At 51.1% G+C, this 19,743-nt stretch overlaps 2 long non-coding RNA genes across 2 annotated transcripts; both read right to left on the reverse strand.

Moving 5' to 3' along the window:
- Positions 1 to 1,127: 1,127 nt before the first annotated feature.
- LOC119093204 (uncharacterized) lies at positions 1,128 to 3,880 on the reverse strand. The gene is made up of 3 exons (XR_005093613.1): positions 3,820 to 3,880; positions 1,843 to 1,936; positions 1,128 to 1,319 (listed from the first exon to the last, which is right to left on the reverse strand). It is a non-coding gene; the product is annotated as an uncharacterized LOC119093204 (long non-coding RNA).
- Positions 3,881 to 7,135: 3,255 nt separating this feature from the next.
- LOC119093205 (uncharacterized) lies at positions 7,136 to 11,370 on the reverse strand. Its single transcript, XR_005093614.1, has 3 exons — positions 11,284 to 11,370; positions 8,009 to 8,152; positions 7,136 to 7,299 (listed from the first exon to the last, which is right to left on the reverse strand). It is a non-coding gene; the product is annotated as an uncharacterized LOC119093205 (long non-coding RNA).
- Between the last annotated feature and the right edge of the window lie 8,373 nt (positions 11,371 to 19,743).

The following is a 19,743-nucleotide window of genomic DNA, read 5'->3' on the forward strand; positions in this document are numbered from 1 at the left end:
GAGAGCCGCACAGAAACCTGGGAGGCAGGAGTCGCAGAGTCGGCGGGAGCGCCAGCCGGAGCGACATGAGTCGGCGGCGGCCGGGCCGTCCTCGGGCCGCTGAGTCGTCGTCCGAGTCGAAGAGCTACACGTCGTCGTTAGTACAGCTGTTCTCGCCAGCGCCTGGTGGGGCGGCGGCTGCTGCCGCCGGCTTGCCGGACGGCGGCGCGGCCGAGGAGGCGGCGCGGGCCGGGGAGGCGGTGTGCGCGGGCACGGCCCAGCGCGGCCGGACGCCCCGCCCGCTATCCGCGGCAGTGAGCCGCAGCGAGACGGCCAGCTCGGCGTTTACCTCCCTCTCAAGTCATCCTCAGCCTCTGTCGGGGGGCACCGGGCGGAGGTGGCGCTTATAGTGCGGTGACATAGCAGGCCTGGAGTAGCGGGAGCCCAACAGCGTGTCAACAGACGACGGCCCCCAACCCCACAGCCGTGTCACAGACGACAGCCTCAAACCCGACAGCGTGCCACAGACGACAGCCCCACAGCGTGTCACAGACGAAAGCCCCAAACCGTGTCACAGACGACAGCCCCACAGCGTGTCACAAACGACAGCTCCACAACCGTGTCATAGACGACAGCCCCACAGCGCGTCATAGGCGACCAGCCCCACAGCATGACAGCCCCACAACGTGTCATAGACGACAGCCCCACAGCGTGTCATAGACGACAGCCCCACAGCGTGTCACAGACGGCAGCCCCACAGCGTATCACAGACGACAGCCCCACAGCGTGTCATAGACGACAGCCCCACAGCGTCTCATAGACAAGAGCCCTACAGCGTGTTATAGACGACAGCCTCACAGCGTGTTATAGACGACAGCCCCAGTGTGTCACAGATGACGGCCCCTACAGCGCGTCATAGACAACAGCCCCATAGCGCGTCATAAATGACAGCCCCACAGCGTGTCATAGACGACAGCCCACAGCGTGTCATAAACGACAGCCCCACAGCGGATCGTAGACAACAGCCCGCGTAGTGGGTTCGCAAGGATAACAGCAAAACAGACATAGTGAGAAGCCTTTGGAATAAAGTCACAGCACTGACTGCATTCATCACTTATCTAATGTTGTAACTGCATGAAACGTATCGTAGGAGGACGTCTTCCGGCATGAATGGAAAAGCTCGAAGTGAAAAAGTGCACAATGCCTGATAGGAGGCAAAGCGACTAGGGACTATCAGGAACAACCACTGACCTTTCTTTTCACGCTTGCGTTTCTTCGGCGGAAGTTGTGTTCCAAATCTCCGGAGGCGTTCAATAAGATCCGGCGAGAATTCGTCATCACTACAAACATAATCATGGTCACGCTTCTGTTGTTCAAAAACTGGCCACAAATCTTGCGAGCACTTCCTTGTCACTGTTAAGTCATCATCAGTGTGGTATGTAAATTAACTACATCTACCATGTATTTCTACCTGCATAATCATACCAAAAGATGAAACCATAAAGGCTGTGACAAGTGCAGAAATTGTGAGCAGTACAAAATAATGCAATCTGTGCAATGCATTTTGCTAGGCCTGTTCAACACTTGTGTGCTTCAAAATACATAGTGCAGTTACAGGCTAAGAATAAGCAAAATATTAACCATAACCTACTGCTGAAAATGAGCAGACATTTGGGATGAGCTTATGACTTACAGGATGCAATAACGGAATGTAAATACAAACCAAAAATAACTTAATATAACAGAACTACAAAGCAAACACAACATGCAAAAACTATTACACACATTGGAAGTTTTGCCTGTGCTGTTTGGAAGATGTGAAACATGTACTGGATAGAAAACAGATACAGAAGGCCAGCATACCTGTCATCACTATCAATTGGCCTCAGGTCACAATCCTGATCACTGTCCAAATCAAAATCTTCATCCAGCTTTTCCAGGGGTTCCATCCTGAAAACTGCATGGAATCACTGTCATTTGTATATGGCCCAGATCAACTTGTGCAAATTGCATGCTGTTTTTGTTCAAACCCCATGTGCAAAATATCTACCCACTATCAACAGATGACACTATGCATTTGTGTAGAAAATGAGGAACAAATTGTTATATGCTCAATGGAAGGTGCCTCAGATTGCACACTTAAACATGATTCATCACAATCAAAATGTGCATGATCAGGCTGGGGTGTCCATGCCCACCTTCTTGTTAAACAAAGCTGTTCATGCCCACATCTTTTTCTAAAGCAAATAACATTGCCAAAAGGCAATAATTACAGAACACAGGTTATAAAGTAGTACTTCCAAAATGGCCTAATCATGATGTGACTAATGATATGAATATGATGTAACCATTATGTGCACAATTCCAAACACACTAAAACACTGATGCAATGACCACTAAGTACATGGAAGTACAGAGATATCAATGTCAGTTAATAGCAAAACATCAGTTGACCATTACTTGACATTAATCATTAGTTGGTTGACAAAACGGCTAAATATGTGGTTTAAGGATAATATGCACATTGCAAAAATATGGGAGGGACACTGCTAGTATATACAATATAAGCACCCTACCTGTGTGTGCAATGATGCTTAAATCATATTTATCGCTGATATTTTTCAGATCATAACCATAGTCACATTACCAACTGAAGAATACTCTACCCGACATTTTGGTGTCCGACACAAATTAATATCCCACGCTCTACTCTGCCCTTAATATCAGTATTTACTGAACAATGAAACTTGTGTCAGAGCATAAATTTGCAAACTTTAAAGTATGATAAACCTTCTTTTACAGTCGGATTCCATTGTCATGCTTTCTGTACTATGACTCACATTATGCATGCTTAAGAATGCATTGCATATGAAATTGTTTTCTGACAGAAGGGAGGCATGCATATCTTTAACTAGATAATAAGACAATTGACAGATTTAGTAACATCACTGTACAATTGCAGCACATTCTGAGTTTTAGGCCACTGACTGCATATTATCAAGGTGGAAAGCACAACATAAAATCAATAAAAGCTTATCTGCACAGAATTATATGAACAAAGCTTGCCCTCCACCTCTTTGGAACCAAGGAAACAGAGCAACGTCAGCATCGCCAGAACCACACAGAAAATGTGCTGTGTGCTTTGTGGTTTTGTTCTCAGTCTATGAAAATCTGGTCAAACCTGAGTGTACTACTCCACCTATCTGCTCTACCCATCATACATCCTTATACTATACTAGATAATCATCAACATGTTCAAGTCTTTTGACTGTGATGAAGCTCTTGACGTACAATGCTCTTTTTTAACACAAGGTAGCAATGTATGCCATGACCCAATGGATGAATGTGGAAATAGCAAAATCAAAATTGCCAGTTGTCTCATGTGAGGTAACTGTGTATCACATGAAATGAATGCAAAAGGGATGCATTTAGACAAATGCAATTTTTTTGTCCTCAGAACTTCAAAGCAATTTAACTACATGCCAGCCTGCCAACAAATCCGTCCACTGAGCTGTACGTCCATACCTCATCGGTGTGCTGACTGATGCATTGGCATGTAGCTCACATGCCAAACCTGACCCACAATTACGCTAGATGTGTGCCAGGCCAAATTCCTTACAACATCGCCTATCTATGGCCTGAAATTAGTGGCAACCGAGCACCGAACTCTGTATGCCCTGACTTGTGTAAGGGACCAAATTGTTGCCACAATGTAGCTGCTGCACCGGGCGTGCTCGGGATTACGTGCATCTTGGCAGTTTGGCCTCTGGACTCACACCTACAGTAAAAATAAATCCAACCGCACGCACCATGCACCATATACTCGTGTCCACGGCTTACCCCTTCCTACGTCGATCCCCGCTCAATGGCCTCGGCCTTCGCTAAGCCTGACTCCTTACCCTGCTGACAACATTGTCTGGAAACGTTAGGGTAGATTAACCATTATTGTCATTTCTGCGTCAAATATGCAAGCAGATCAATTACTATTGTATGGATTATTGAAAATGCTGTTGTGCCTACTATGTTGAATTATGAGTAACAGCCATATATATGGTAATAATAGCTAGAACTATCATTTATGTACATATATATATATATATATATAGAAATTAATGGGACCAAAACAACATCAGGTTTGTATTGTGCACTACATACACCGTCATTATTGCAACGCATAATGCGACTGACTTACCAAACGGCCGTATCTTGCACGAAAACCGCCAAATTTGATCAAACTGGCCCGTCCATTCAAATTCGTTAAGACTGGCAGGTATTCACTAGTTCCTGCATTTTATTACAGCAAACAGTGGTGGGGCAGATCAAGATCAGATGGGTTAGCCGCGACTGGAACGAACTGGCGTAACCCTACGGGAACAGGAGAGACAGTGCACAGTGCGTAACGATGAGGGTGGCGATGATGGTGACGCGTGATAACAGCTGAGAACCGCGAAGAAGCATGGAACGACGCAAGTGGCGAACGCGTGTTACGCCGCCTGCAGGGCGAGGTGCTTCCAGCGTCGTACAGCTGATTCCCACCTCTATCCGCTCCGGCTTCCAATGTATGACGTCACCAACGCTTGAGCGATCACACACATCATCTCCCTGATATGCCTGGATATATTTTTCCCGAACACGTACACCATGCGATTCGCCATCCTCTCAAGAGACCACCAGCGCCCGCCCTCCCTCGCGCTGACCGTGAGACATCTACACGGGAATCGTCTGGGTGTGACCTCTCCGGATGCGCCACCGCGCCTCTGTGAGGTCACCGGGCCTCTGCGAGGTCGGTCAGGGCGGCCCCGCCGGCCCACCGCCCAGCCCCTAAACGCCGCTCTCGGGCGAGGGCTCTCGCTGAGGCCGCTCTCCGGCGCCCATCCTCTCCCCGCGGCCGCTCTCCGGCGCCCATGCTCTCCCCGCGGCCGCTCTCCGGCGCCCATCCTCTCCCCGCGGCCGCTCTCCGGCGCCCATCCTCTCCCCGCGGCCGTCCTCAGGCACCCATCCTCTCCCCGCGGCCGTCCTCCAGCGCCCATCCTCTCCCCGCGGCCGTCCTCCGGTGCCCATCCTCTCCCCGCGGCCGTCCTCCGGCGCCCATCCTCTCCCCGTGGCCGTCCCCTGGCGCCCAGCCTCTCCCCGCGGCCGCTCTCCGGCGCCCATCCCCTCCCCGCGGCCGTCCTCCGGTGCCCATCCTCTCCCCACTGCCGTCCTCCGGCGCCCATCCTCTCCCCCGGCCGTCCTCCGGCGCCCATCCTCTCCCCGCGGCCGCTCTCCGGCGTCCATCCTCTCCCCTCGGCCGTCCTCCGGCGCCCATCCTCTCCCCGCGGCCGCTCTGCGGCGCCCATCCTCTCCCCGCGGCCGTCCTCCGGCGCCCATCCTCTCCCCACGGCCGTCCTCCGGCGCCCATCCTCTCCCCACGGCCGTCCTCCGGCGCCCATCCTCTCCCCGCGGCCGTCCTCCGGCGCCCATCCTCTCTCCACGGCCGTCCTCCGGCGCCCATCCTCTCCCCGCGGCCGTCCTCCGGCGCCCATCCCCTCCCCGCGGCCGTCCTCCGGCGCCCATCCGCGCCGCTGACGCCGGCCGGCGTGCTCCAGTCGGCGGTGCTCCGCGCGCCGCCGCCGGCCAGCGGCCTCGAGCGGTGCTCTCCCCGCTGACAAAGCTGGTGGCACCGACCACCGCCTGGCTCATCATGTAGGGCACGCGCGATTGACCGCTGCTGGTGACGTCAGCTGTGGCGCGGGACGCTCCCCTCTCTCCAGCCGACCGAAGCTGGACGGTCGTGGCCACAGCCGCTTGTAATGCGCGGTTATGGCCACCACTGGAACAGTGTGTTTCAAAGTCGTCCGGCAATGGCATGCACGAGAGAACTGAACACTGTACAGATGGCTGCCCAGTACTCAGTACTCGTGTGGCTATGCCACTGTTCTGTGTTCGCAGCGGTCACAGACATGTGCCCGTATCCTAGGCGCTATCGTATTGTTTTACGCGTTGTCGATGCGGATTTCTAAACACCAAGCCGAACAGCCGAGTTTCTGACGGTCGATCCTGATATCGCAGAGCTCGAGTGATCGGCAACATAAAATTGTGCATGTACAGCACATCTCGGCGGAAGTCTCAGCCGCTCACTTCCAACAATTACTAAACTAGCCCTATTCAGCACCGACTTCAGAAAATGTGTTGGTAATCTAATGCTCAAAATAACTAAAGAAGTGTGAAAACCTATTAAGGATATTTCGCGAACGTCACAGTCGAGAGCGTACACAAATTATCGTTTGCTTCTGGAAAGATGCTGGCAGCGCTAAAAAAGTAGAAGTCTTCTTCAGAAAGGACGCTCACGAAACATATTTATGTAAGTTCTGGCACACTCGTGTCGTTATTGTGAGTGAGAGGTAACGTATCTGTTGCTTAATTCCTACAACAAATCCAGCAACGCGCTTTGCCATCTTCACTTTACAGGTCATTTTTTAAATGGGTGAAATAGTATTGAACTGCGCAAGACTCACTTTTACATATTTGGGACTCTGGTGTCAATGCCGGATTTGTGAACGACTTGGAAATGGATGTTGTTTGCGGTTGCACGCGTGCCTTCCGTCACTTTGGCGTAAAGGTCGATCGCAAAAATCAGCAACATTTCAGCGTTTCTATTCAGATGTGGTACATGTCTCAACAGAACTAAGATAAGGACGAAAGCAGCTCCATGTCATCATAAGCACCCAGTGACAGCTCACAACAGCGGGGGCTAAGGCCGTTTCATGTGGCACTGTTACAAGTGCCGTTGACATAAAGGTGCTATTAGCTGTGCCTGGGGTGCTTCACGGAAGTTTGTCCCACCTCAAGCGACCTCTGTGAGCAGCCATCGCTCAGCTCGATCGGCTCTGCACGGCGCCCATCTCTGTATGCCATCTAAACACGTGCGTGTAGGCCATCTACCCACATGTGTGTAGGCCATCTCCCCATGTGAGTATAGGCCATCTCGTGCGTATAGGCCATCTTTCCGTCTGCGTGTAGGTCATCTCCTCACATGCGTGTAGGTTATCTTCCCATGTGCGTGTAGGCCATCTTCTCATGAGCGCATAGACCATCTACCCACGTGCTCACAGGCCATCTTCCCCCGTGCGTGTAGGCCATCTACCCGAGTGCGTGCAGGCCATCTACCCACGTGTGTATAGGCCATCTTCCCACGTGCGTGTAGGCCATCCTCTCGCTTTCGTGCTGCGGTGGCCAGACATCAGCCGTAGCCTGGCCGGAAGCCGTTCGTGGTGGCTTTGTCGGCGCACCTCTCTAGCCATGGCCGGCCGGCCATCAGCTGACGCAGCTCCAGCTCAGCTGGCGGCGTGGAGCACACTGTCAGTGGTACAACGCAGGGGTTGAATCCAGAAAACTGGCTTTATTACCGCCCGACGCTGTTGCGTTTTTTCGCCTAGTAATAAAATATTATTTGTTTGTCCGTGAAGTATGGGAACATGCATGTATTTGGTCAGCCGTCAGCGAACGTGATCCAATGTACCCCCTCAGTGAACGCACCAATGGGATGTTTTGTGTTGCCCTTTCGGTGGCATGCTTGCGTAGCGAACTGGTAAGCTCTACACCTGTTTCGTCTTCTAATGATAATATTTTAGCTTTTAAGGTCGTCATATATTGTTTATGGTGTCGCTACTCGCGTTCTAAGAGGGATAGTGCGTTCTAAGCGCGTTCTAAGAGCTCGTGGGTGACTAGTTACCTCGTCAAATGATTCGATGTGGTTTTCAGCAAGAGGCAGAAACTCAAGCATCAAATCCTGCGCCACAACGGACAATAAGCTCTGCACATAGAGAAAGTGGAAACTAATGCAAACGCACGTTCTCGAAAGCACGTTGGTGCTTTACGCAGCAGACTATAAAAAAAAAACTGTAAAAAGCTTGCATGCTCGTGTACCTGTCCTAAACTCGGATGATCATGCATCTTCGTGCCCCTCACCCTACCTCGGATGATCACGCATGCTCATGTCCCTGCCCCTCCCTCTAATGATCATGCACGCCCGTGTCCCTGCCCCTACCTCGGATGATCATCCTGTACGCCGAGAACACGCAGTGCCCGTTGACACGCAGGGCGGCGTAGAAGAGAACTGCTAGTATGTCAGGCGGTCGATAGAGGCGCTGCAGTAGCAGAAGTGCCGCCAGCGGCGTAGGCGGCATCAGCCCTGAAACAGCGGGAAACGCCAGCGAAACTGCCGTCCACAACGCCCAACCTCCGCACAAGAGGTTGGAATTGCCCCTGCTGTATGATGTGCACCTGCTCAGGGAATAAACAAGATAGCGACGGGAGCCTACGCTGCAGAAACGCATCAATATAAACAACAGACCTAACTCCATGAAGTGTGTTATGGTGGGAGCCCGGTAGGGGTGGGGAGGGGGGGGGGGTATTTTCGAAGAGCTCAAGCGTGTTCTGATTTTGGGGTTGTTTTGCGAGTTCGTGTTGCCCCCAAACACACCAAATTCACACAAGTTTACGGTCATTATTTGAATCACAAAAGTTGCACGCTATATGTACGCAGTGTATACACGACGTGTATATACGCAACGGTACATCTAAGACCATTGCATGCATCACAGCATGTATAAAATGCCAAGGATTTTGTCAGCACTCCTGGTAGCATTGCCGATGGGTGTACGTATGCGCACGAATGTGACCTTTGTGCGCTACACAGGCCGGGCTAGCGGAGTGTATGCCCGCCATGCGATTGCTCCCCGGCTCCTCAGACCCGTGCCAACCTCATACGAGCCCCTGTACATGTTCAGCTGTGCGAAACAGAGAGCCTGCACATGAATCATGCATATGAACGGGGCGGGTCTGAGAATCGGTCACGTGACCTTTAAATATCTTACTCTCTCAGCAGTCTACGAGCGCGGCATGCTGGGAATGGACAGCAACAATGCGAGGCACAATACTGCCGCACTTGCCTGGTCCTAGCAATGCTTCCGTCTAATATCAGTAGGTTAAATCAGGACTTCTATACTACACGTTTAATGTCCGTTGAGTCAACACCGCACAGCTGAGCAACCAAGATATAGTCGGATCGTTTCTAAAAATCACCTATCACCTAGAAGATCGTTTGCATGCTGCATTGCAAGATACAACGAATATCTGCTGCAGAAACATGGCCGATAGCGTTCTGTTTTGCCTCTAAAAACCCGTCAAATGCCAACAAAATATGATGGAAAGCGATTGGTTTTTAACCACACTGTAAGGAAAAACCGGTGCAGGTGAAAGAGTGCACTTCGATAGCATATTGTGAGGCAGACTTAATCACCTTTGTGCTGTTTTGTGCTGTCTCTGCAATCCTTCTGCATATATGCATGCAGCCTCAATAGTAATAGTTCTGATATATCGAAGCAGTGGAAGGCTGCGTCCAACAAGTGCCCTCCACGATGGTATATATAGAAACTGCGAATTGCCTTGCGTGATGCTACTTAACGTCATGCGTGCTTTCTCTAGCAGCACCGCAGACTATGTGCCAGTGGGGCACAAAATCACAGAACAGGTCGCGGCACTGTCCTACAAGTACGAGAGCAAAGCATGGACCATTGACAAACGTGCAAAGCATTACAAACAGCCTGCCAAGGACAGCAACAACAAAAAAAGGAAATCATAGCGAAAGCAACTGATTAGTCATCGTCGCAGTTGGCGTGTATCCGTCGTTCACGTTTGCAAACAGCTCCTCTCTGAAATGTTTGCAGAGCCGGGCAGCCGGGGGTGTTAAACAGACCAGCTCAGCTCAGTTGCGACAGTGTCGTCTTGCAGGTTGGGCTCACGTGCTGACCTGGTCAGCAGGCCACCCCGACGCCTCTGGCGTACATGCTTCCTGTTATTTGACATCCCGCAGCTCGGTGGTATGCTTTGATTTACAGACGATTGGGCTGATGTGAGCATAATTTTACATGACTGTGGCTTTGGATGGCTGTTTATTCCGTTTTCTGTACTGAGCTGTGAATTGCGTCATTGGTGCCAAGAGACCCGGTCAATGTCCACACTGCCCGGCGACCTACCACTTTGCTGCGGAGCACGAAATCATGTCACTAGATCCGCCGTATCAAATGAAGTAGGGGTGTATTTTCCCATTTATGTTGGGGTTTCATGCCCTGCCCCATCCCTCCCCACCCCAACTAGGGATCCGACCCTCTTCCACCAACTTTGAGAAAAAGTAGGCTACAGGAAGAAACTCGTTTTGGGGCATTTTTGGGGGAGAAGTTGCATCAGTGTTTACTGCTCAGCGCCTCCCCCCCCCCCCTCCCTCCCATACTTATTTTGCGAAATTTCACCCTTGACTGCAACTATGCACGCCGTGGTGTATTCTCGTTGTACTCCAGACATAAGTATACTGTTTGAGCTGCCATGTCGCCGTCAAGAGGAACAGAAGCGTGTGCCAAACTGTCTGCGTGTCTGTTCACACAGGTGATGTAAAACTAATGACCACGTGCTAACGGGTGTCGCGGTGTGTGACGTTTGTCAGAGAGTTGGCCTTGTCCCAAGGATGTGACCCATAGGGAAAATAAGAATCTTTTTCGAAACGAGGTTAAGCCAAATTGTCAAAGCGAATGGCCATCAAGTCCTAGTCTGAAGGCAGAGCAAAATTCCAAGATGTTTAAATGCTACAATTTAAGCTGGAGTGTGCTGCATATAGATGTGCAGAATATAATGGAACGATCATTATGTGTAAAACGCCTCCACAGGCTGTGAAGGTTTTGAGCTATATTTTGAAGAACCGAACAAAAGTAACGAACTGGACACGTAGTTATGTATTGGATAGTATATTTTCTCTCACGTGCGCCTTGACATTCAGTAATATCGAGGGCCATATCTATGATTTCACAATGGGGAGGGGTGCATTACTAAAAATGCATTAAAACATAAACTTTGTGCAGCGAAACATGTACAGTTTCTTGTTTTGTAGAACAGCATCGAATGTTCTCAACTTTCTGATTTTTTCCGGTCTGCCTGAACTTTGCTTAAACTGTGAACATGAAGCCACGCGCATCTCATATATGTATTCCATACAGAATACTCATATATATCCCATAAACCCGGTAAGGAACGGATACGTGCACCGTGAGCTACTCTTCGCGTACAACACTGGCAATGTTTGGTTCCCACGGCCGTCCAGTGTACTGGCAACCGAGTATAGCATATGATTTGCCCTGTATATAACTCGTTTGTTCCTGGCAGCGTCATGAGTATTTTATAATCACTCTTAACACGTGTTTCATATTTCATATTCAATGCAATCATATTTCAAAATGCCGGTCACGGATAACTGGGCTGAAATCGCCTTACCGGTTGGCAGGAGCTGTGGGCTGCACTGGTGCTCCCTAGGTGGCGCGCAAGCCGCTGACGCCGGCCACGGCCGGGCGCGGCCCCAGCTTCCTCCGGAGTCCTGCTGCGACCGCGTGCTCTGGCGGCGCCGCAGCGCCACCTGGGCGGCGGTCACGCGCTGTCGCTGCTCGATCAGCTGGCAGGGCGGGCACCGGCAGCCGGCGTGCGGGCAGAGCCGCTTGTGCCCCCGTAGCGGCTCGCAGCGACCGTGGTTGCGGCAGCGGGCGCAGAGGGGCTGGCGGCCGCGGCCGGCCGGCGACGGCCGCGGCGCCCCCTGCCGCCGCCGCAGCGCCACCTGGGCGGCCATCACCTGCCGCCGCGCCGCGATCAGACCGCACGGCGCGCACTCGCACTCGCCGAACGGGCACAGTCGCTTGTGGCCCTTGAGCAGGCTGCGGCGGCCGTGGTTGCGGCAGCGGGCGCAGAGCGGGTGACGCGCCGGCAGTCCGGCCGCGCCCTCGCCGCCGCCGCCCTCCATCGGCGCGGGGAGGCCGGCCGGCCGGGCGCGCCGCACTGGCCGTCGCCGCGCCGGACACGCCGCCACCGCCGCCTTGGCCGGATGTAACGCGAAGCGGCCGGTCACCGAGTGTAGCCGCCGGGGGCGTCCGGTGTGGTCAGGCGACCTGCCCCCCCCCCCCCCTCCCCCGCTAGGGTGTCGGGTTGGTCACCTTAGCCGACGATGTCACCATCTGGACTGCACTGAACGCGTCGGCTGTTTGAGGGACTTCTTAGAAATCACACAAAGCACAAGGCTGTGAGTTACTTGTTGGGCGTTAAGTTATCGCTCTTGGTGCTGCCTGGAATAATCAGCTACTGCTTAAGATATCAGCTGCCTAGCAACTGCCTAGCAGAATTAGCTACTGCTTACCATAATCAACGTTAAGCTGTTTAATTTTAAAGTTGTTCAACCTTTCCGGTTCCGAGCACTTGATCAACCAGTTGGGCTATAGGACTCAGTATGCAGCTTCTTGTATGTTGGAGTCCGTGTTGGAGGCTTGAAGTTTTTCTCTCAAACTACGGAATGTGCGAATCGAGGAACGCGCGGACTAACGTTTCCGAGTATACGCTAGCTTGGTTTACTGCCCACCAACCCTCCCCTAGCTACGACTCCTTCACGTTCACATCTGAGCTAAATATGTGGGAATTTAGTGTCACGATGCCAGCAGCCGGCGTTGAATCAATACCACGATACTAGCAGCCGGCACTGAATTAGTACTACGATACCAGCAGCCGGCGTTGAGTCAGTACCACAATACCAGCAGCCGGCGTTGAATCAATACCACGATACCAGCAGCCGGCGCTGAATCAACACCGCAATACTAGCGGCCGGCACTGAATCAATACCACGATACCAGCAGCCGGCACTGAATCAATACCACGATACCAGTAGCCGGCGCTGAACCAATACCACAATACTAACAGCCAGCACTGAATCAGTACCACGATGCGGTGCAAGGGCCTTTCGGGGCAAGATTTCCTTTACCCACTTCATTCACCGCATATGTGGCAGTTGTATCCACTCGTTACCTAACCATTTGCCTTTATCAGCATTTTATTCCAAATCATGGAAGAGTCGCGATGAAGTTTACACCCAAACAAACTCTTACGCGTTGACATTCACAGAATCAGTATCATATAGCGTAATGTGACTGCAAGAAACGCAAGCATCGTCATGCTACGTTGTCTAATATCGCTTGAATATCCGCTCACCATTGAGAAAAGCGGGTTATCCATATCCTTGCCCAAAGTCATAATTTTCCCGAATTATGTGCCCAACCAAACCCGTTGGGCACCCGTTGGGCACCCAAACCCGTTCGGGAAAATCCCATCACGTGTGGACATCCATGGGTTTACCTAAACCATGAAGTCCTCTAGTACACCGCACCGGCAGTCGACAATGAATCAACATGGGAGGTAACGGAGCGGTGCCTGCGCGGCCTGCGCTGTCGATGCTTGTAACCGGTACCGGAGGACGCATGTCTGCGTTGAGGAGGTGCATTGCAAGCCATTGCACAGAGACAACACAAAAAACGCATTGATCAGTGTTAGTGATTCTCGTCCCAGCAAAAAGATTCGGCAGGAGTAATGTGATCTTGACTCTGAATATCTACAACCCTCTACAACGTTACTCTTACCGAGTCTTTTGGTTAGATACGAAAATCTCTGACACTGGTCAGTGCAACTCCGCTCTGTGTTGTGTCGGCACTAGCGAAACGTTTCTGGGTCTCAGCCGATACTAATAAATGTAAGCCGGGGCCAATAGTTGGCCGGCAGTGAAGGGTTTCTTCTACAGACGTAGCTTTCCTTCCTGCCAACCCTTGTCATCTGGACCAGCCTTCACCTGCTGGTCTTATGCCGGGCCGTGGGCTAGACTTGGCGGGCGTTTGCGAGTTTAGAAACTTCGATACAAGATAAGTGTCTTCGTTGCCTATTTGTCGATGCTAAAACATTAGTGGAACACAATACACAGTCACAACCAATGAAATATCGCAGAAGTACATACTTTTGCATTCCTAGCACTGCTCTTAAGGGGTCAAACGGAATTCTGCCCATGACCGACATCGCACGCCAGGAAAAGATCTGCGACAAAATCACAAATTTCGTGCAAAAATTTGAACAAAAAGTTAGCATAAATCAATAGTAAAAAGGAGTGCTCCACATCTGCATGGTGTTTTGAACTAAACTATCTTGACGATTATTTGGTTCAGTTCATAGCCCTGGCCCTCTTCACACTTAAACCCGTCCAGTGTCTGGGCTATGCGCTCTGCTGTGCTGTGTGTCGGGCTGTGCCGACTTTTTTCGGGGAGAGTATTTCAAAGTCACCTAGACATTCATGACGGTGTGATAACGTCATTCAAAGTATGTCACTCTATTGTCCATTTGGTAATCAAAGCCAATCGATTATAATTGTCGAGACGGTGAAATCTGGCGTTCGTGAGCCAGAGCCAGCGAGCCATCCAGAAATTACGGCTGTGAATTGGCTTTCAATCACTGTTGTGCAACGTACGGTGACGTAATCAGACAATGACGTATTGAGGAACATGTTCACTATACAGAAAAATAGAGTCAAGGGGTACAATCCAGAGCAGCCCGTTACAATTAAGAAATAACAGTAGTTATTAGCGAACTTATTTCAGTATATCTGATGCTTACTCCCCTATCTTCAAATGTGGTGCATTCCCTTTAAGGCACTCAGCACTGCCTTACCAAATTTGATAGCCTACTTCAGCATCGTTTTCAGAAATATTTAATAACGTTAGAGAGTGATAAAAGCTTGTTTGTTTCGACATATCATGATGCATCTAATGCGTTTGCTTCGAACGTGAAACATTCCCTTTAAATTGTCGACACCTGACCTATTTGATGTAGTAATAGCTGCGAAACTCGACCTAAACACATCAAGACTGGTATCCTGCTCGGCTTTTGGATGCGCCTCGATTCTGCCCTTTTATTCGCAAATGATACTTTAGAATCGATCCGAATGATGACCAGTTTGAATGTGTGCATGCGCGTGGAGTGTTTACTCAGAGACCCCCGAATGTTTCTCGCGATGGTTATCAGTATGGGCATTTATTAGCTTTTTGAACGACTAATGCTGTGACTAGTATGAAGTTTCACCGTCCCATTCTGCTTCACTTGTTGATGCAGTGTCGTGGATTGTGGCGCATGATGTGCACAACAACTCTGAAGATCTTAATTTTCATGTTAATGACAACAATGAAATGAAAGAGATCGCACTGGACGAGTTGTTGGCACCTGCGGCTCTTACAACGGTGGGGGGGGGGGGGGGTTGTGAATCCCTGTAAAACCATGACCCCTGAGCGTTAATGTGACCTCTGCAGCCGCTGGCTTTCCGTAAAAAGGTGTGTAAGGACGTGCGTTGTATTCCCTATCAATAAGGAAAGGAGGCGTCTTAAGCTGGGACATAGAAAATCCTCTCTGTTTTTGGTCACTAGACTACGCATAAAAAAATCTGTCTAAATCATCCAAAAATATCGGTATATATAACTGACATGCACATTAAGTCTATTTGTTCCATACAACCTCGACAAAACTTACCCCTTGATCAGAATGGCCAGCCACAATTTACAGCCCACAGAAACGTATCCAGCTGATAGAGGTCGTGTTCAACACTGATTGGTGCTTGACCTACATGCTTGTTTGACCTTGTTTTGGACCTTTTAGCTTCGTTTCGTTTCGTTTGACCACATTGACTGCCGTGACCAGACAATAAAAGGAGTATCATCTAGGCTGTGTGCTCTGAAAATTGCGTGTCTCCAGCGTCATTAGCAATAAAGATTGCGGGTGCCCTTACATCCAGGACATCCCATTATAGCACCCCATGAGGGGCACGTGCGTAACTGACCGACTTTTATGACTGATCAGCTGCCATTAACGTCGGGCTGCCTCGCCGGTCTATCCGACGTCACTGAAACGTACAAATATGCACCTTATATGTACAAAGCAGAAAACAGAATGCTGTTTGTTGAGTCTTATGGTCTTGATGCAGGCTTTTAGAATGTACCAAGCATTTATAAACATAGGAATCTGGTGCTCTAATATGTAAAATGCATGTTCTGTGTCGAACACTGTATGGTGATCAAGCAGGGCGCGTTAGCACCAGCACCACTACGGGATCCTACGATCATCCATCAACATTCATCCAAACATTTGAGGCACTTGAGATTTGTTCCAGCAGACCTTGCGCCTCTGACGTAGCCAAGAAGAGGACATGGTGCCCCCCCCCCCCCCCCCCCAGATACTACCCACATAGATACTACGCAGAAATTCGGTCCAAATTCGCAGGAGTTCGTAGAAAGTTTGACATTTCGCACCCTGTATGAGAACAACTGTGTACATGAATGCACTGTGACACACAATATATAAACAGTTAGAATGATGCAAGTTTGTTTTACAAACAATGGCGTCTTCATAACTATTTGTAATGTGACAGAATTGGGGACGGGGGGGGGGGGGTCAGAATCCTACCGTTACCATACAAACGTCATTCAGCGCTGTAACTTCGAAGCACGTTAGCACTCTGACAGAACACCGTTTGTTTTATTTGATGCTTTTACCAGATTATCACAGATTGCAACTGAAATTGAAACAACACCAGAACGAAGTTGTCGGTGTTGGGAAATGAGACGACGGATTAGTGAGCTGGCTTACGTGGGAGAGCAGGCTCGTAGCCCGTTAACTGCACCCCGCCCCGGACATTTTCCCCGCATTCGCGAGACGTAGCTGGATTTTTCCATTGGTCGCTTCCGCGGCAGCTCCCAAGTCGTCGGGGAGCCAGCTCCTTGAGACGCCAGCGCTGGTTGGTCGAAGACCGCGCCGCCGCCGCCGCTCTGCGTTCTGATTGGCCTGCGGCCGGATCTCGTCCGAGATCAATGTGTCGGAGGACGGTCAACTGATGCATCGACCGGCGGCGACCGGGCGCCACCCACCGCTCTGTCCTCCTCCCAGCCTCTCGCCACCGGTGTGGGGGGATTGAGCGCCATCTAACGCTCTGTCCTCCTAGCTTCTCGCCACCGGATAGAGGAGGGATTGAGCGACACCCAACGCTCTGTCCTCCTAGCTTCTCGCCACCGGTGTGGGGAGGGATTGAGCGTCATCCACCGCTCTGGCCTCCTCTCAGCTTCTTGCCATCGTTCTGCCTTCGTTTCCATCCGTTTCAGTTTTCTTCCTTTTAATCCGTTTCCAGTTCTCTTTATTAAGTGAGCAATAACCAACAGTGATGATTAGCAAGGTGTTGCTTGAACAGAGTAAATAAAGCTTAAACGATAATATGTTGTTTTCTCTGCACCATGATCTTCGTTTGCCCGACGTCAGTTTGTAGCTATCCCTGATCACTGTCGGCAGAAGTACCCAAATGGTCAGATATGTCTTTGGAAATTATTTACCACATTTTTGGCCAGAAAAAGCTACTTTCATGGTCGCATACTGCAAAAGAGTGCCAAACAGGTGGGGTACAATTCTTTGAGTGGCAAAAAGAAATGCTGAAGGTGCCTTAATTTTAGTTGAGGGTGGAATGACAGCAGCCGCACGTTCCATATAAATTACTCCAAAACAACATGGGCGTCTTTTCATATTTAAAAGAAAAATAATACGAGGATGCAGCCCTGTCTGACATCACGAGATCAGTGGCAATGATCAGCTGAGCTGAGTGCATGTGTCTTGCTGTGCTGGTTTGCGAATTGTGAATTGGTTGGATTGTGAGACCTGTGAGTTTGTTCCCCCTCCTCCCACTGTTTTTTGTTGTTGTTGTTTTGACTAGGGTTTACGAAAAGTTTTAAGGTATTCGTTGAAGTAAACGAAATGAACTGAGCTGAGCTGTGTTTGCTGTATGTACAGCCAGCACGTAACGAATGGTGGTACCGACACGAAGCTTCGCCATGGATCTAGCTTGACCCGTTTATCCTTTTGGAAGGAGAGACTGGCCGAGGCATCCGACCTTCTTTCCTCGCGCTCGTCTTATCATGCATCCTCGTGACTGCCCGCTTGTCCGAGGCAAGACGCACCCACGAGGGATGGGTGGTGCTGAAGTGTCCACAGGTGGGTCCCAGTCCCAGCGCCGAGTCCGTACTCCGTATAGGCGTCCCTCTGTAGGCTAAGGTTCGGGGGTGGACCTCCCGGTGCGTGTAGTTTTGTCCCACCGTTATCCCCTCTCATTCATCCGATAGAAGTTAAATGGTTATTACTGGCCGAAATGACTGTAAACTTAACCGAGCCAAACGAAAAAGCTAAATGGCTATTATTGGCCGAAATGACTGTAAACTAAACCGAGCCAAACCAAAAAGCACCGGTCCGATGAACCCGGCGCATCCATAGACACCGTTTTATCAGGAGATTTGTTGCTCCTGATCTTGCATTCCAAAGAGAGCAAAATATTGTTTTTTTGTGAATGATGGGAGGGCTCGCGTGCAAGTTCAGATTTCGTTCAATGTTAGGGAGGGGAGACATCCACACAATTCAGTACGACTACGCTGAGGAAGGCTACCATGGGTAGGGTTCCTGACATATGTCCCGTGGGTATGACGTGTTATCGCTGAATGAATGAATGGGCATGTGATCAGCCAGCTTCGCTCCTCGGTCACAAACCATCCCAATAAGCAGCAGAGCTCTCTACACAGCTGCAGACGCACAACGCTGCGTACGACCCCACACAACTCGTCAGTGGGCTATTTTGGGTAGAACACTCAGATGGACAAGCAGCGATGCACGGTACCGGACGATCTTTGCGGAGCTTTGGAGCGGCTTGTGGACGCGATGCGGCCGCTGGCTGACGAGCTGGACCAACAGTGGCTCCGGCAGGATAGGACACATTCCCACCGTGCCTGAGGAACGACAAACTGGCCGCGGCTTGCTTCGATGCGCTGAATGCGCTGCGGCTTGCTTCGCTGTGCTAAATACGCTGCGGCTTGCTTCGCTGCGCTGAATACGCTGCGGCTCGTTTTGCTGCTCGGTTTGCTTCTGCTTTGCTGCTGAATACGCTGCTTCTCTGTGTTTGTTTTCGTGTTGTCTGTTGCTACCTTGAATATATTCCGTACCCTGAAGGACGTGCATGCGATTATACCGGCCACAAAACTTGATTATCTGTACGTCATTCATCGTTGCCGAGCAATAACAAAGGGATGGCGGCCGAGCTGACCTTTTGGACTTTGACTCAGCTGCCAGCCTAGCGACGAACCGGTAGCGCTGGGCCAGCCCCAGTCATTCCACCGCAAGCTACCTCCCCAGATCCCATCGGCCGGAATGTCCGACGGGTCCAGCCACACCCCCGACCCTGCGTGCGTTCGCCACCACCCTCCCCGAAACCGAGGCGGGGAAAACGTGTGGCAGCCGCCGCGGTCTGACAGCGAGGCATTGGCGACATTAGCGGCTCCTTTGTCCGCCCATCGGCCGCCAGATAACGTCCAGACACGTAGGCTGATTTATCTTGGCTAATCCTGCCGGTCTGTCACCGGTCGCCATCGATTCTTCGTTAGTGGTCGCGCGCGCCGCCCAGCAGAAGACCAGCCGACGCCGCCGAGGCGGGGGCGGAGTCTCGGCAGCGCAGGGAGGGCCTCCGCCAGACGACGCTGGTGAGGGAGCCGGTCAGAGCGGCCGGTCTGATGGGAGCCGGTCAGAACAGGCGGTATGATGGGAGCCGGTCAGAACAGGCGGTATGATGGGAGCCGGTCAGAGCGGCCGGTCTGATGGGAGCCGGCCAGAGCGGCCGGTCTGATGGGAGCCGGCCAGAACAGGCGGTCTGGAGGAACCGGTCAGAGCGGCCGGTCTGGTGGAAGCCGATCAGAACAGGCAGTCTGATGGGAGCTGGTCATTCGGAGCAAATGTGCTGAGGCTCTCTTGCAGGTAGCATTCTGTAGAAGCTGGCGCAAGCAAGCTGGTCTATGGTCGTATCGCGAACAAAGTGAG

This window comes from Pollicipes pollicipes, unplaced genomic scaffold (assembly GCF_011947565.3).
Source record: "Pollicipes pollicipes isolate AB1234 unplaced genomic scaffold, Ppol_2.1 Scaffold_4002;HRSCAF=4701_pilon_pilon_pilon, whole genome shotgun sequence".
In the NCBI taxonomy this organism is placed as follows: domain Eukaryota; kingdom Metazoa; phylum Arthropoda; class Thecostraca; order Pollicipedomorpha; family Pollicipedidae; genus Pollicipes; species Pollicipes pollicipes.